Raw genomic sequence first — 13618 nt, forward strand, 5'->3', positions numbered from 1 at the left:
GCTGTCAATCTTCCCTTTTTTTTGCGGGAAATTCCCTTATTCCAGCGCTGCTTCCCGCTGCTATCCCGGATTGTTAGATATCCCGTAGATTGTCCCTGGGACAGGTGAGGCTGCTGATCCCTTATTTTCAAATCTGAAAGTTGACAGCTATGGCCTCCAGTGACCAAAAAAGTTGAGCTGGGGGGTCAGTGGGGTCGGTGGCTGGGTAGGTCCCAGTGCCCCCACACCACTGCAGGACCTGTTAGTCTTGGAAGCTGCTGGGGTTGGCTTCTTTTTTTATCCCAACCCCCCAAGAAAGAATGTTGCTGCCTGCTTGTTGGGTGGCAAGGGAGAGGGCAATGGTGATCGGAGGGCAGAGGGACTCTTGGATCCTGCCCAAGGGGACAAAATCAACAAGCAAATGACAGGCAGGTGGACAGAGGGGCTGAGCACCCCCTGCTGGCCAGGAAGAAGAAAGCACAGGAGGGTGAATGGGGGCAACGAGACAATCAGAGCGACAGTGCAAGCTGTCCCTACCCCTCCAGGTCTCTCCCACTCTTTTGTGCTGTTTTGGCACCATTTCCCAGTTCACATCCTTTATTTATTTCACAGCGATGTGCATAAACATGGTTGCAGAATGCATGTCAGTGGGGGGGGTGTGTGTGTGCCTGCACTGTGCTTGATGTGTTCCTACCTCCCCAAAACAGCTTCAGTCTGATTTGAGAAGAATGACCTTGTTGCGTGTGTAGTCGGTAATGTGAACACAGCCTGAGGCCCCTGATGTTCCTTTGCAGCCATACCTGCCCCACACCTGATGGGCAGGGCTTTGGGGAAATGGCCTGCGGGTCTGAGGTCTCCCACCACAGTTCTAAGGAAACCCAACCTATGCGCTAACACCCCTCGTTGCTTGGAGACTGGGTTGTGGGGTGCGCCATTTTCCCCGTAAAGCTATAGGTTCTCACAGATGCAAAAGGGATGCATCTGGCTGGGCAACACCAGAAGAACTCTAATTAATTCCACATTCAAATTTATTTTTGGGTAAGAGCTAATGCATTTTAAAATCACAACCGAGCAGGATAAAGGAAACATTTCAGGATTCATGAACAGGAGTCCTACATTCCCCTCCAGTTCCGTCCCTCACCTTCAAAAGGAATATTGTCAGACAGACTCCCTGAAGCATATCAGAGGCATTGCATCCAGATGGAGCCCATGCTTGTACGAGAGACGCCTTTACCTTGATGTGGAAACTATCAGTTAATAAAGGAGGGAATTAAAGGCATTCAGGACATTTTTTTTTCCAGATGAAAAATGCATGCTGTAAACCCATGGGCTTGAATGAAGCCCGATACCCATGTTTGATTAATTGACGGAGAACGTCTAGGATGAGAAACATCTGTAACTCACATTTATAGTAGAATAACACATTTTGTGCCCATGTATTTAAAAAACTGGCCCAAGAAAACTGCCGATATTTATTTATTAAGCTTTTTGGTTGCTTTGCACAACTGTCTCAATTTGACTTACATTAAAAAACAAACACACACCACTTTATGGGGACCTAGGGTTCTGAAAGTGGGTTGCATCCTGTGCCAACTCTACTCAGAGTAGACCCACTGAAATTAATGAACCACAGCCATTAATTTCAATGGGTCTACTCTGAGTAAGATACAGCCCTATATATGGCAACATGGGAAAGGACTTCCTTGGTTTCTTCAACAGGCTGTTCAGGTGATTGGGCATCCTCCTGTAGGAAGTTAAGGACACATACAGTGGTACCTCGGTTTATGAACTTAATTCATTCTGGAAGTCTGTTCTTAAACCAAAGCCATTCTTAAACCAAGGCATGCTTTCCCTAATGAGGCCTCCTGCCGTCGGTGCCCTTCCACCGTTCGGATTCTGTTCGTAGACTGAGGTAAAGTTTGCTTAACTGGAACACTACTTCCAGTTTTGCGGAGTTCTTATACCGAATAGTTCGTAAACAGGGCTGTTCTTCAACCGAGGTACCACTGTATTCTGGTTCACATTCAATGTTCTACATGCAATGACAGAGAGCACACAAATAGGTCGCCACACATATAAACTTACAGCCAAGCCCAACTGCGGTCTACTCAGAAATAAATCCTAGTGAATGTAACAGGCTTTACTCCCAGGTAAGCAAGGTTGAGAGTACAGCCTTCATGTCAGTTATCTGCCCCCTGAGCCATCTGAAGGCAGCTGTGTGTAAAGGGAAGTTTTTAAAATGTACTGTGTTTTATTATGTTTTCATATACGTTGGAAGCCGCCCAGAATGGCTAGGGCAACCCAGTCAGATGGGTGGGGTATAAACAGTAAAACTATTATTATTAATTATTATTATTATTATTATCATTATCATTATTATTATTATCATGGAACAGGACATTTCTATTTTCATCAGACATGTCAGGTCCATTTGGAGAACTGGCTTTCAGTTCTTCTACAAGATGCTGATGGAGGTGGACAGCTGCTTAAACAAAGGATGTTGTTGCCAGACCAGAATGCTGGATGCCAAGCTGGGGAGGGAGCCTTTTCAGAATGAACGCCGGGCCAGCAGTTCTGGAGCCATTCCAGAAAGAATCAGAGGCCTCTGGCATAGCAAAAGTTTCACCCCTAATGCTGGGGTGTGTGTGTGTGTGTCAGGCATACAGGGTGGGATCCTAACATGGCCCGAGGATCTTGCTTACATGGCAAGAAATCTCCAACCCAGACAGGGGTCAGAGCTATGTGAACATACCCTAATTCATCTATCATCACAACATGTGAGCATATAGCTCCTAGCAGCTCTTGCTAACTAGATCAAGCTAGCGTGCTGAGAATTATACACAAACAAAACTTGTTGTGCCTAAAGTCTCACGGACCGGGGCAGGGGGGAGAGCCTTCAGCACTACAATTTAAAATATTGAAGGACGAGAAACAAAAAGCCAACATAGTTTTATAATATTGCCCTAGCCCTATAGTGTACATAGCACAGAAAGGCCTCGGCAGGGCTGGTCCACAAGACATTTTGGCACCTGAGGTGAACCACAAAATGCTCCCCCTGCCAGGGAAGAAAGGGTGAGCGAAGATCTACATCAGGAATAAGGAAGGAATAGAGACCTACATTAGGAACAAGGGTGGGAGAAGACCAGTGATGCTTCCTATTCGCTGAGAGGCCACTGTAAGAGGCAGATCCAACTTCCAAGGAGCTGTTGCTGCCATCTTGGAAACAGCAGTGGGCGGTGCATTCCTTGGAGGCTGGAATGGCTGTGGGTCCTGCCATCTGAGGCAATCGCCTCACCTTTTCCTGATGGGTGGGCTGGGCCTGGGTCCAGTGTATTAAAAGGAATCTCTCTTCCCAAATGCTTTCTGAAGTAAGCACAAACTAGTCCTGAGGGCTTTTCTTTTGGGGCCCCTTCTCCTCAGCACTCCCTGTTCTGGAAAAGCGTGACTCCCCTCTCCCTTGGAAGCTCTTCCAATCACTGGTGCCATGGTCCGGTCTACGGGCGATCGGAGTCCCAGCTGACGACGTCAGGACTGGGGGCAAGATGGCAGGGTGGGAGCAGGAACGAGAGTCCAGAAGCCAGGAGTCCAACGGTCAGGAAGCAAGGAGTCACGAAGTCAAGGGTCTGAAGGTCGAGAAGCAAGGAGTCATAAAGTCACATGTCCAAGGGTCGAGAAGCAAGGAGTCAAGAAGCTGAGGTCCAAGGATCAGGAAGCAAGAAGCCAACCACAGCAAAGCAGGAAATGAGTTGCTGTGGCAAAGAGCCGAAGGGAAATGCTGACCTTATATCCCTTCCCAGCTCTTGCCACCAGGTGCTGTGAGTTAACAAGCGGCCTCACCTGTGCAGCTGCACCTTGCCTCTCCAGAACAAACTTAGGAAGGCCCCAGTCCTGCAAAGCCCTACTGGTCACAGGGCCTGGCTCCTGCACGCACTCCTAACAACTGGTGACCTTCTTTCCCTTATTAGAAGGTTTCGTTTGTTTGAGATGGGGGCAGCAAAGATACACCCATCTGCTCACTTGTTTACTTTTAGCTGTCCTCACAAGGTTTTCTCAGGGCAGTCACTCATCCTCACTTGTAGGTAAGCATTTTGTTGGCAAAAGCCAGGCATTCCTCCACCCCATCCATTGCAACTGTAGCTCAAATACTTTACTTTGCAGGATCAAAGCCCAGATGCACCGTGCAGAAGAAGTTGCTGCCACATCCACAGAGTGCTACTGCAGTCCCTAACTCGCAGGAAAAGCCTCGCCATCCCTGAGGATCACTCCCCTTAGCTCTGCTATTCTTGTCGTTGCAGCATCTGTCCTTGAGGTCAATGGTAGCTTATCCACATCCCATCTCCCAGAGGCCAATCGCTTCCATGTCCTTCACACACCTTTGTCTCTCGGTGCCTGCAAGTTCTGATTGCCATAGTATCTGTCGCCCTGACACATAAGTGATTAGCAGTTTACTGATTGCTGCTTTGATTGAGGCAAATTGAGAAAGACTTTCGCTAACATCACTTATGCCTTTGAAAGGCTTATTGCTTTGAAGTTGCTAAAATTAAGACTGTCGGCACACACATACACACACAGCAAAATTTAACAGCTGACGGATTTCTCTCGATACTTTGCACAAAGTTTTGTTGCTTGGTTTTTACTCTTATACCCCTTCCTAAAGCCACTATGTGGTTGAATCCTAGGGGTCCCCAAAGCATTGTACCTTGTTTGAGATTGTAGGACATAAGCAATAGCGAAACAGTTGTTTTCCTGGAATTGATTGTACCCGCTATTCAAAGTTATCTTTCAAACTTCTCTCTCTCTCTCTCTCTCTCTCTCTCTCTCTCTCTCTCTCTCTCGGCATTCCTCATACACTTTAGAAATGTACATACACTCTAAATAAAAATAAAAACAGCAGCTCCAGACTATGTAAGTGAAGGGTAAATTTTGGAAAACGCAACTGAGGGTCACATACGCATCTCAATTTTTGTTTATTAGTTTTAGTTTATTTAAAATGCTACTTTTTTTACAAAAAAAATTATCCTGGGACACTTCACAAATAAAAATGTAACATAAAATTCAGTTGCCTAATTAAAATACTATGTCAAGTAAGCTTTATTGGCATCACACAAGAACATTCAGAATACATTCAGAATAGATAGGCCAGTGCGATCTCGTCGCCACCACAACGACACAGTCACCCGTAATTAAAATACTATAAAATCATAAAAGCAAAAAAGGATGTTATTGATTATTTGCGTGCACTATATAGAAACAACTGTAAATATGAGAGGATGCTGTTTTTAACTTTCTAAGTCCCACGGCACTCAGTTGGACTTACTTCTGGGTAGGTAAGTACAGGATTGCATTGCACTGTTAATTAATTCATTTGTAGTATTTATGTCCTTCCCTTCACCTGTTTACAAAATCGTAGGCTGCGTTTAGTTGATATGCCCACACAAGACTCAGGCGGATCATTACATTCAGTGCATCAGGTACCCACAAACTGCACAGCACCTGTGAGTAGCTCCCACCTGTCTTTTATCAGGTTGCCACATCACTGGCAGCGGGATAAATGCTTCCCTCCGTGGTCACGGGAGACAACAGAGGCCTGCTTATACCTCTGAACATGTTCAGTATTGATTGACAGTATGAAACATGCAGAGAAACATCTTCCAGAGTCAAGCATGCATGTAAGCACACACTGCTGTGTCATTAAAGGCATATTAAATACTCAACAGAACAACACAGACTGCAAAACTACAATGTTGGAAGCAGCTGAGCATGTGGAGGTTTGCTATATTTTCATTCATTCATTTTATTTACAGTGGTACCTCGAGTTAAGTACTTAATTCGTTCCGGAGGTCCGTTCTTAACCTGAAACTGTTCTTAACCTGAAGCACCACTTTAGCTAATGGGGCTTCCTGCTGCTGCTGCCCTGCCGCTGCACGATTTCTGTTCTCAAACTGAAGGAAAGTTCTTAACCCGAGGTACTATTTCTGGGTTAGCAGAGTCTGTAACCTGAGACATATGTAACCTGAAGCATATGTAACCCAAGGTACCACTGTATTTATTAAATTTCTACAACACCCTTCATTTGAGGATCACTGGGCAGTTTGCAAAATAAAAACACCAAGCATTCAATTTATAAAATACTTACATATTGCAATTTCATTTAAAAAAAAATACAAAAGTTTACCACAATTATATATGCACAAAACTTATTCTATATGGCACAAAACTTACCTCTTTTTTTTTTTTTAAGCAAACAAGCAAATCACCACGTATTGCAGAATATGATCCCCCCCCCTGAAATGTTTGCATAGGCCTGGAGGCAAAGAGAAATTTTCAGCAAACGTTTAAGGTGAATATAGAAAACGCCAACTGAACCTCAATCAGAGGAGCGTTCCGTATTAGCACCTTGCCCTCTCTTCCAAGGAGGTCAGAGCAATAATTTAGCCTCACAGCTATTCTGTGCACCAATGCCCCGCAATGAACTTTTGAGTCTGAATTTACCCACATCACAAATCGATGCTCAGAGGCCACTGTGCTATGCTGGCTGCACACTTTTCCACGACGGTGCTACTGCAGAGCTGGAAGGCTCTTCTGCAAAAGAATGGGAGGGGGTTTACATCTACATTAGCTATATAAGGGGAAAGTGTTGGAGTTAAGGCTATAGGGTATATTCTGTATTTGGCTTCTCTATGCGTGTGGATAAGTAAAACTTTTGTTTCCTAGGCTTTGCAGATTGGGAGTCGAGCATGATATAACAAGACAGGCAATAGATTATTCACAATAGCTTATTCGGCCGGGTGTGTTACGCTGATTTTCATAAAGATTTACATACCCAGCAGCACTGGGGATTTCTCATTTCAGTACTGCAGCCTCCAAAGGAGTGGAAGAAGGCAAACACTCCTGATGCACTACTTCCTCTGTCCCTCTTTTTCAAAAAACAAATAAATACCCTGTTGAAGTTATAATTGCAGCCAGCATAGTATTCCTTCTCCTCTCCTTCCTCCTCCTTTTCTGTTGTTGAATGAAGATTAAGAATTTTGGAGATGATGTGCAACAGCGCCACCTGCTGATACCTGGCAAAACAAGGCATGTACTTTTAGCGATGCGCCCTGCCACCTTATTCTTTTCAAAATGGGGTTTTGATTGGATGGGGGAGGAAAGGGCATGTGATTTGTACTTCCTGTTTGAAAAGGAACTGAAAAGGGGACAAGGGTGCGAGCTCGAAACCTGTCTTTCTTCAGGGCCGTGCTCGCAAGATCACGGCATCCAAAATGGCCGCTGTGGCCTTGCATGAGAAAAACGGGGTGACCTGTTTTTTCTGGGACACTTGCAGGGTATGGTATGTGCTATGTAAAAAATAGGAACACCTTTGCACAGCTGCTCACTCTGGACCCAGATAATGTGTGAAGCCTCTCTGGTCTTGGCTGGACTTTTACAACCGGCACTTAAGCCAGATTCTGCATTTTCCATGTTGGTAAAAACAAATGGCTTGCTTACCTTCCCTCTGATCCAACTGGGTGGATGTACCTGAGATGTACCTATCAGAAAAAGCAGCTGTGGACAGGAAATAATTGTTCCAGTCATGTCCCCTGAAGGACAGCTGATTGACAGAGTTGCAGATTTCCTGGCTGGGGCCACACAGGCAAAGCGTAGATGCTGCACATCCACACAGGTAGTTTCATAAGGATTGCAAACCACTCTGCTGGCTCAGACTATGCACTCCCTGGGCTGTCAGTTGAACCAGCGGAGGACCTGTGTGTGCAGTGCCTGTTTGTGCAGATTGTTCCTCATCTAGTGAAGACAGCTGCTTCCCTGCACACCTGCCTCCTAGCTAGAGAAAGCACTGGCTAGAACTTAACTTTGATTTAAGGATAGGGCTCCTGTGATTTCTGCTGCAGTAATGAAATTCGCAAGTGACGCAGTCTAGACTAAAAGGCATTCAGCATCTTTTAGCCTCAGGCTGTGCTAGATTTTTTATTTTTTTTTAAAAAAAGAAAGCTTAATATACCTTGATTATTAGCATGACTCATCAGCACAACAGGATATATAACCAAAGTTCTTGATCCATTGAGGACAGTTTGCATGCAGCTAACAAACCACCTATGCACCAGTTCATCCCATGGGATGAATCGTCTGCATAATCTGTATAAATTATTGCTCATTTCATTGGTAAGCACTGCAGGTAAAACGCCGGTCTCCTTTCTCAGCTGCATCGGCAATCCTCTAACGAGGAATTACAGCCGGCTTTGGCCTTGCAAAACCCGATGCCTGCCTGTGTGTTCAGAGAACAGCTAACATTTCCATTTGTAAATGAAGCCCGCAGTTTGTTAGTTTAGAAGCCGAAACAGTAGACGTGCTTTTTTAAAAATGGGAGAAAAAATAATAGCTCCAGGTTTCTACTGAATTTTTAAAGCAAAGCTCCCCAGAGAGATAGGCAAGCATTGCTTCTTAAAGATTAAGGGAGTTTGCAAGGGTCCTTTCCAGGGCTGGCTTGAGACGAGGTGACCAGCACTGCTTCTCTTGCAGTTGAAACTACAGGAGATGCTGCTGCCTGGGGCTGCGACCACATCCGTACCCTGCATTCAAAGCACTATGACACCACTTTAAACAGTTGTGGCTCCCTGCAAAGAATCCTGGGAACTATCATTTGTTAAGGGTGCTGAGAGTTCTTACGAGGCCCCTTTTCGCCTCACAGAGCCACAATTCCCAGAGTTTTCCAGTGGCGTAGCGTGGGTTGTCAGCACCCGGGGCAAGGCAAGTAATTTGTGCCCCCTAACCCATGGATTTGCGCCCCCTAACCCTAACCCCCAGATGTTGCACCCGGTGCGGCCGGCCCCCCCTGCACCCCCCACGCTACGCCACTGGAGTTTTCTGTGAAGAGGGATTGATATATGATGAGCATAAGTTGGGAGGACTCACAGCACTGCCAGCCTAGCAGATCCTGTTCCTCCATTTGGTTTCTAGGTGGGTACCCAAGGCCTTAGCTCCGGATTCAAGCCTCTGGGTCTCCTAACTCCAACACAAAGCGATGGCCCTTGTTCTAAGCGTTTACGCTCCTCAGTTACATCAAATCCAGTCAGTGAGGAGGTCTGCCTTCTGGAAGCATCTCCAGCTGTTCTCTTTAGTGGCTTGACCATTCAAATCAGTCTCTTCCTCTACAGAATCCAATCTTATTGGTATAAAACCACAGGCTGTTTGGCCAGGGGAGGGGGACGTCTCCAAAGATGACATCTCCAAAGATGACATCTAGACTAACCCCCCCCATCTACAACCTGTAGAAAGTACCTATCTCATTGGGTAGTAACTTCCTGTTTCATATTGATAAGCTATTCGTCAGTATCTCCTGGCGTGGCAGAGAGCTAGCCAATGAAGACATTTAATGTAGCTGGCATTGGGCACAATTGCATCCATCCTACACAGTAAAGGTCCCCACATGGAGAGACAAAAACCAGCATAGACTCCATTGAGGACTGAGCATGCTCAGTGGGCACAGAATGCTGACTGATTGCAGAGCCCATTGAGGACTGAGCATGCTCAGTGGACACAGAATGCTGACTGATTGCAGAGCCCATTGAGGACTGAGCATGCTCAGTGGGCACAGAATGCTGACTGATTGTTGGGATGTGTGTGTGGAATAGAGAGGCTGAAACCCTGAACAGAAACTATTTATATTTTGCCCCCACTTGAATAATGCCATAGCTGAAACTGCACTTCACAGGGGAATGGTTAATGTATCTCAAATGGGCAGTTCAAATACACACAGTGATTAAACCTAAAGCACACACAAACACAGCCATCCATCTACCTAAATGATGCCACACTATCCTCCGAGCAATGGGATTTGTGGACTGTGTTTCTGCTTTATCCAAAATTATACTCGGGGAAGATGCCCCTGTCATGCTCTTTGCAAATCATGTTTTAAAACTACCTTCCTCATACAAGCACTGTCTCAGTTTGCTGTAAGTTTGTATTCTGACCCAATGTCATAGGAACTCAGCCTTGTGGAATCAAAGATGATTGAAAGTATACTCCTGGGGTCCTTTTTTGAACGGTATGTATGCAGAGGTCTGGTTAATATGAAAGAGAAGGTATCAAACTACATGACTCCCAAGCCACTGGTGAAATCAATACCCATACATGGTCGAGAGAGGGAAACGGCCATAATGAATTCAATCTGACACACGCTTTAATTACTGTTATGAGTTTGGGGTGGAGGGTGGGGTTAGAGTGAATGCCTGGATTCCTTTCTAATTCCTGGAATAGCCAAGCTAGCCTCTTGATGATAGGGAACAAAGGAAGAGGCACTGTGCGAGATGAGAAATGGGTAGGGTCTCTGTCCCCACCAAGTTGAGGGCAGCGAGTGGAGTAATGTGAGTGAGGCGGGGGGGGAGCAGAAAGATGGGGACTGTGGGAGACACAGCAGCGTTTGATTTCTGTTTGAATCCAAGGCTTGCGGGAATGGAGGAAGCAAAAGCCCTCTTGGTGTGTTAATGCTGCGAACCCCTCCACCATAGGCTCAGGCTGTATATATGTGTAAATAAACCATATATCTTGAAGACACTGCAGTCTCCATTGTGCCTCATTGTGAAGGAAACACGAACCCCAGGTAAGCGCCCGGAACGCCCTGGAATCTTGCGCCGCATGGAGATTGGGCTGGAATGAAATATTACATTCTCTTTTATTAGGAAAGTAACTTGCCAGCACCTGTGCCTTCTAAGGTGTGGAAAGATCCTAGGGAATGTTTTGGGAGATTGTGTACGGGATAAAACACACACATACCCTGCACACAACCAGTAAAAAAAGAGGCATTGATAAAGAGAGGCATTGGCTGCTGATTTAGGGTTTGGGGTGTGGTGTGCCAACTCTGTCCTTGCTAAAGCCTTACAAGAGACCACGTCTAGGGCTGTCCTCTTTAAGAAAGATAAGAGCAAGATAACGCAAAAGGGCATGGCATGATAAAGATGTCACAATGACGGGCTAGAGAGCGGGAAGTGCATATTGTTTTGAGTTTGCTGGGGGCGGGGGTTAGGGTGATACTCTTCTAATTCTTGGATCCAGCAAGGATTCGATTGCTGAATCAGCCAGGTAAGGGGCATAAAAGACCCCTAAGTATAGGCCGTTAAGGAAACAAAGAAAATGGCTCTGTGCGAGAGAACCAATGGATGGGACTCCCCTTCCTCACCTGGCTGTTGATGAGAAGGACAAAGCCCAGAGAGTTGTGTGTCAGAGCTAGAAGCAGGCTGGGCAGCTGAGAGACAGAGTCAAGTCTGATTTCTGCTGGAATCCAAGGTTGTGGCTATGGGAGAAGCAAGACGTTCTTGGGGTGTTAATGCTGTGAGCCCCTCCACCTTAGATTCAGGGTGTATATATGTGCAAATAAACCAGATATTCTAAAGATACCACAGTCTCTGCTGTCCCTCAGTCCAAGGAAACCGAACTCTGGGTTAAGTGCCTGGAGCTCCTGGAATCTCACACCACTCAAAACATTATTGTTGGGGGGGGCGTGCAACAATATTATATATATATATATATATATATATATATATATATATATATATATATATAAAATAGGATGCTATAGCAACCCAGGGTAGAAGAGACATCATATCATGTTAAATACACTGGAAGGGAAGTAGTGATGTCACAAAAGTTCATTATTGCCTGCTCCAAAATGCAAATTGTGAGACTAGTTCCATCCCCTGAAGTTTTCTCTAGCTGGGATTGTAATCTTAGGTCATATGCATCCCCCTCCTTGGCAGCTCAAGCACAAGATATACACAATTTGAAACATAAAGCACTGTATTTTTCGCTATATAATGCACTTTCCCCCTCCTAAAAAGGGGGGATGTGTGTGCGTCTTATGGAGCGAATGCAGGCTGCGCAGCTATCGCTGAAGCCGGGAGAACAAGAGGGATCGCTGCTTTCACTGCACAGCAATCCCTCTTGCTGTTCTGACTTCGCTTCGCTGGAGAGGCGCTGCGCAGAGAGGGAAAGTTGCGCGGTGCCCCTTCAGCAAAGCGGGAGGAGAAACGGAGCCCCTTCCATTTCTCCTCCCGCTTTGCTGGGGAGGTGCTGTGCAGAGAGGGAGAGAATTTTTTTTTTCTTGTTCTCCTCCTCTAAAACTAGGTGCGTGTTATGGTCGGGTGCGTCTTATAGAGCGAAAAATACGGTAAACCTCAAAGGATTTAAAACCTCAGAAATTTGGAATAAAAACACCAGAGAAGCATTCATGATGAGAAGGCCTCTTGAAACAAAATGGTTGTCGGAAGGACACCTGAAACTCAGCAGGAACAGTGCCTGGCTGACTTCTTGTGGGAAGGAGTTGCACAGAGTTGGGCCTACAAGACTCAGCTCTCATGGACAGAAGTCGTTCTTCTGGTCCACGGGGGACCTCTCATAGTGTGCCACCACTGTGATCACCTGGGGGATGTAGAGGGTAAGGCATTGTTCACTTTGCTCTTTGAATTTCTTTTCTTTTCTTAAAAAAAGCCCCTCTCTGTCCACTTGGCCAGCTCCCCCCCCCCCGCCTTATTTCCCGTTGCCTATTGCCTCATTTGGCTCTCAGTATCAACAGTGCCTTGGGAGCTCCAAGGGCAAGCCGTAGTGACCCTGCCACGTCCCTTGCTCAGAATTAGCCCGTGATGTATAGCATAGCATTTCTATTAGTGTCTTAGCAGCCTTACTCAGCTAGGAGATGTGTCGTTTCCCAAGGCTGTCTGGCTTGGGCTCTGCAAACTGAAATGTCACATTCGAGGAGAGCATAAAGCAATAATCCCTCACAGAAATTGCTCATTACCACCCATTCTCTTTAAGTAATCCATTTGTGAGCAGGCAGATGATAAGGGGCTATTGCTATCATTACCTCTGCTAATGTAAGATAGTAACTGAGTGTTTCCACCCCTCCAAGTGCGGGTGTCTGTAATGAGCTGCAGAGTCCAGCCCTCCCCGATTCCTTTCCTGTACCATAGTATGTGTGTGAGCCCTGTTGTGCAGTTTGTGGGAGAACCGCTGTCCCCCCCCCCCGCAAAAAAAACGCTGTTCTTGAATATAGTAATGGAAGAGAGAAAAAGCAAGACATTTCTGGGGTTCTTTTAAAAAATACAGTACTGCATTAAAACAACAACAACAACAACAACAACAACATATAGCTATATCTGCACAGGATAAACAAGAATTTTGATCATGCTTGCAAGCAAAGGAATTTGTGCATTTGCTATGTATACCTAAGACTTGTATAGATCCCCAAAGGACTGCTGAAGTTCTCTCTCTCTCTCTCTCCTTTTAATATTTTATTTTATTTCAAGATTCAAAGTAACACTTTGCCACTCAACAGTTATAATCCTTTTCTACGATACAAATGTCTTCCTGCTGCTAAAGTTTCTGTGTTTGAAAACGGAACTGCTCTCAATGGTGCAGAACAGGACTAGGACACCCATGTTCAGCCCAAAGGCCACATTCCCTCATGAGCAACCATTAAGGGCCATGTGCCTTGATGGGCAGAGCCAGAGGCAAAAGTGGGTGGGGCAACGGATCAAATAGGAGGCTGCATGCCAGCAACGCAAAAGCCTTTTTCACATTTGTACAAACACACATATCCCTACCTACCTCTATCCAGGCAAGGAAGAGGCATGAACATAACTGAAGGACA

The 13618-nt window shown here is 45.7% G+C and overlaps 1 long non-coding RNA gene across 1 annotated transcript; it reads left to right on the forward strand.

Moving 5' to 3' along the window:
• Positions 1-8628: 8628 nt before the first annotated feature.
• LOC310752690 lies at positions 8629-11342 on the forward strand. Its single transcript, XR_014543007.1, has 3 exons — positions 8629-8694; positions 8850-8934; positions 9960-11342. It is a non-coding gene; the product is annotated as an uncharacterized lncRNA (long non-coding RNA).
• Positions 11343-13618: the final 2276 nt, after the last annotated feature.

Source organism: Podarcis filfolensis (genome assembly GCF_964270895.1).
Source record: "Podarcis filfolensis genome assembly, chromosome: 2".
Lineage (NCBI taxonomy): Eukaryota > Metazoa > Chordata > Lepidosauria > Squamata > Lacertidae > Podarcis > Podarcis filfolensis.